The following is a 5,076-nucleotide window of genomic DNA, read 5'->3' as shown; positions in this document are numbered from 1 at the left end:
ATACTATATATATATATATATTTTTTTTTTTTTTTTTCACCCATACACACCCTTGTATAATGGGGCGATTTCTTCCAGGTCCCCTTACAGACTAGAAATCTGTAGATGCTCAATGCCCTGCATAAAATGGTGTAGTAGGTGCATGTAGCCCAAGCCCACCCTCTAGTACACTTTGAATATATCTAGATTACTTACAATACCCCATATAACATAAATGCTGTCAACAGGTGTTCTGTACTGTTTGGTTTGTACTTGCTCAATATAGATGTCTTTTTTTGGAATATTTTGGATCCACTAGGGGTTGACCCTGTGGAGGCGGAAACACAGACACAGAGACCTATTACTTATATATGACATGTCTACCTCTATGTATGTATTTATATACACACCCATACACATGTATTACGTGTACAAAAACAGCACGGTATTATCATGAAAACAGCCATACAGGCCAACAGAATAATGCTGCAGTTAACCCAGAGTGCAGGTGTGTCTCTGAAATCTTGGTATTTCTTTGGGGTTTATACACAGAAGTGGAATTGCTGGGTAGCCCAGGAGTTCCGGTTTCCTGTTTTGGAGAACCATTCATACTGTTTTCTATAATGGCTGTACTAATTGGCTCCCCATCCGAGGTGTGCAAGCCTTCCCCCTTATCCACGTCTCACTGATGTTTGCCATCATTTGTCTTTTTGATAACGTCCATGCTCACAGAGGTGAGGTGCTATCTCATGGCGGCTGGATTTACATTTCCCTGATGATTAGTTGTCGAACATATTTTCATATATTATTTGCCATTTGTGTGTCTTTTTTGGGAGAAGGGTCTCTTAAGGTCCTTTGTTGATTTTTAAATTAGATTCTTTGTTTCCTCGATGTTGATGTTTCTTATATATTTTAGATATTGACCCTTCTCTGAGGACTCTTTTCTGACATTTGATAATCTGTTTTTTCTCTCCATTGAGATTGTTTACTTTGCTGTGCAGAAACTTTTCAGTTTGTCAGAACTGCTTTTGCTTTCTTCTAAGAATCCTATGGGTTCAGGTCTTGCTTTTAAGTCTATACTCCATTTTGAATTAATTTTTGCAAGTAGTATAAAGTAAGGTTCCAATTTCATTCTGCTGTGTGTATATCAGGTTCCCCCCCAATTTTTTTTGTACTAGGGATTGAATCGAGGGGCATATAACCACTGAGCCCCACCCCCAGCTTTTATTTAGAGACAGGGTCTCTCTGAGTTGCTGGGGCTGGCTTTGAACTTGTGATCCTCCTGCCTCAGCCTTCCAAGCCTCTGGGATTACAGACATGTGCCACTGCACCCGGCAGGGCCAGTAAATATTTGTGGGGTATACTTCCAAAGACAAATATTGACAGCTGCTTTTTGCTCAAGTTCAACTCTGAATCAGAGTGGTGTCCATGGGGCCCAGGGCAAGGCATCCCAGACACAACTCAAGACCAAACTCCTGAATTGGATCCACCCACTAAGGACTGCAGTTCCACCTCTTGCCAGCAGAGGACAACAGTCTCTGTCCATCTTCCAAGGATTCCTGTGAGAGCTCCCTGACATCTGGCCAATTCCCAGAAAAGTCCAGACTAATGAGTCTTCACTGAGGAAAGATCTGAGATTGGGATTCGTGGGCAATCACTGCAGGAAGACGGCGGGGGAGAGATGTGAAGAAAGGAAGAGCTCAACCTTCAGCCAGCACAGGTCAAATGCTGGGGAGGGGAGCCATGGAAGGCAGGGCCATTAGGACGTCCCACAAGAGAATGGACTGGTCGAAGCTTGACTGGAGACACTCTGAACTTGAGTCTCAGTCTCTTCACTTTTCAAACAAGGAGGCTGGAATACAAGATTTCAGAGTTCCTGAGTTCCAGAGTTGGAGCTCCTGAATTCCTTCCTTATACCAAAGCATGCTCACGATAATCTAGCGGAGAGATGGGCATGTGCAGATACAGCCCTGCAAGAGTCCACAAGAGAGGCCAGGTCTGGGCCAGGTCCCTTGTCAGGGCTCAGGCACTTTTGGGGGGGGGGTGAGGGTGGGGGCAGGGATTGAGCTCAGAGGCACCCAACCACTGAGCCACACCCCCAGCCCTATTTTGTATTTTATTTAGAGTCAGGGTCTCACTGAGTTGCTTAGTGCCTCGCTTTTGCCGAGGCTGGCTTTGAACTTGTGATCCTCCTGCCTCAGCCTCCTGAGCCACTGGGATTACAAGCGTGGGCCACTGCACCCCATTCACTCTGATTGTATTCTAAAATCCTCTGCTTCTCTCAGCCCCTAGGAATCACCTACCACACCCCTAATATCATGCCTGGGCCAAAGCCTGACACATAGTAAATTCTTACTAGCAATGTACAGGACGAAGAAGGGAAGGAATTAAAAAACAGAACTCAACATCCCGGCTCTGTGTGGGCACAGGGCAGAGACGGTGGCACCTTGGAATTGCTGGGACACTTGTCCTAAATAAACCTGCTCCTGCTCTTCAGGAGCAAGGCACCTGGAGCAAAAGGAGAAAAATTGTGGAGGAGACGTGAGAGCCCAGGATTAGCGAAGACAGGTTGGTGTCCTAGAAGCCAGTCACGGTGTGTGTCTTCTACCTCCCTCTCCCTTGGCAATGACCTTGTCTCCTCCATTACAGAGCCACTGGTTCAGCTGGAGCTGGGACTCCGTGGGTCCATTAAGACTCCCCTGGGGCGGACAGGCATCCACAGAGTGCATTAGAGCGAGACAGACTGGCGGGGAGGTCGGGGCCGGCTTGGCAGCCGCCGCCCCCAAAGAACAGCATCTCAGCCTCATTCCTTCCCAAACAGCAACCCCAGCAAATCCCAGGAGCCTGATTAAGGGTGTCTCTGCACCAAGCAGGTCACCGCCCTGTCTCGGGCCTGCAATTTCCATGCAATGGCTGCTCTTCTCTGAACGGGCAGTCTGCTCATACTGACCCCTTCTGCACGGGGGACCCGTGTGCTCGCAAGCGAGGGGAGCCTGGCTGGGATCCACCGCTTATCGGCCCTGTGATCCGAGATGAGTTCCTGAATCTGAACCCTCCATTAACCTCGTCACCAGCAAAATGGAGCCGGTCATGACACCAAGCTCATCAGGTTGCCGCAGATTACAAGAGATAAGGCATCAAAGGCTCATAAAGCTTGAGCCGGATCAATAGTAAGTGACTAAGGGAAGTCCACGGGTCGCAGCTGCTGCCTGCCTTGCTATTTTCTTTGTTAGGATGACATGAGTTGCACAAGGTGATTTCTAGGGTTCACTCAGATGCTAATATTCTGTTCATTCAATAAATAAATAGTTATTTACCACATTTTAAAAAATTGCAAAACCCTCTTCTGGATGTTAAGGCTACTGATATGACTTAAAAAGAGAAAAATCCCTGTCTTCATGGGGAAGAGAAGTGATGAGGAGGAAATGTAATAAATAAGGACATTATAAGGGGCTGGGAGTGTGGCTAGCCTAGCATTTGCCTAGGCTAGCATGTATGAGGTTCGGGGTTTGGCCTCAGCCCCACAATGAATAACTACATCATAGATCAGAGGCGTCGAGGGAAGGCAGTCCAGCCGCAGTGGGGGGAGGTTTGCAGTTTGAAGGGGTGGTCAGGAAAGGCTTCCTTGAAAAGGTAACATTTGAGTGGAGGTTGAAAGGAGGCAAGGCCCTGAATCCTGCAGGTGTCTAAGGGAAGAATGTTCCAGACAAAAGCAGCAGCCAGTGCAAATGGCCTGAGGTAAGGATGTTGGCTTTTACTAAAAGAGAACTGGGGAGCTTCTAAGGGTGAGCGGGACAGGGCAGAGGTGGAAGGATCAAGGATTGCAGGTCCCAGTGGACCTGAGTCAGCGTCCTGGAGGAAGAAGGTGGGAAACTAAGAGGCCACAGCCTCTTAGCAGTGAGGGGGATAAACGAAGTTGAGCAACGGGTAACCGTGAGGTCAAGGTATGAACTTGAGAATGGGCGGCTGAGATCGGGTGGAGGACCAGAAACAGAGGAGGTGGGCTTGGGAGGGTCACCTGTGTGCACCTGGAAATCCCCAGGAACCCAGACCAGAGTAATGCTGGGGAGATGGCCAGAGCCAGCCGAGAAGGGCATCTGTGTCTTCAAATATGGTTTTTATCATCAGATGTGGCAAAGACCGAAAGATTGGGACACAATTGCCATTGCAAGATAAATCGTCACACTCAAAGCAGGGGCTTGTCCTGTCGTGGACCTTCCACGGGAGCAGCACAAGGGGAGGGGGCCAGGCAAGAGTCCTCATGGTGGGTTTCACAGGAGGGGCAGGTGAGCGGGTAAGTAGGCCTGTGGATTTCCGTGGGCTCTGGGACGGGGAGCTGTGCTTAGTGGCCCAGCTGATGGGCAGGTGGGGTTGGCCCTGTTTGGGGGCCTGGGCTCTGGATTGGTTGGTCTGCATGTGAAAAGCGCCCTCAGTGGATAGGGATTAGCCAACTCTGGGAAGGGTAGATCTTCCAGGACCCCAAGGTCCCAAGAGGACAAAACAGGAAAACAAAAAGTACAGGTTCATACAGTCAGGAAGTGAGGGGGGTGGCTGGGGCCCTGAATGTTGGACTGTGTGGTGAGGATGTAAGCGTGAAGGCCTAGCAGTGGGAGGAGCCAGGACATGTACCCCGCCTCATCAGGGTTGGGCAGCTGGGCCAGGGACCACCTTTTTTTTTTTTTTTGGTACCAGGGATTGAACCCAGGGCCTTCTGCCACTGAGACACAAGCCCAGCCCTGTTTAATTTTTATTTTGAGACAGGGTCTCACTAAATTGCCGAGGCTGGCCTCAAGCTTGCACTCCTCCTGCCTTGGCCTCCAGAGTCACTGGGATTATGGGTGTGTACTAGTGTCCCTGGCACGGATCTCACTCTTGATTTCTGCTGGGGAGTGTGGGAGTGTGGGTTTGTTCCTTCTGGGCTGGCTGTTCTTTAGCTTCTCTAGATGAAGTCAGATCAAGAGAAATCAGATTTCCATTTAGGAAGCAGGACTTTCTGTATACATCATAACTTTTTCTTTTTTCTTGGTATTGGGGATTGAACTCAGGGGCACTTGACCACTGAGCCACATCCCCAGCCCCATTTTGTATTTTACTTAG

The sequence above is a fragment of the Marmota marmota genome, unplaced genomic scaffold, assembly GCF_001458135.2.
Source record: "Marmota marmota marmota unplaced genomic scaffold, marMar, whole genome shotgun sequence".
Taxonomy (NCBI): Eukaryota; Metazoa; Chordata; class Mammalia; order Rodentia; family Sciuridae; genus Marmota; species Marmota marmota.
This window is presented reverse-complemented; position numbering follows the sequence as displayed.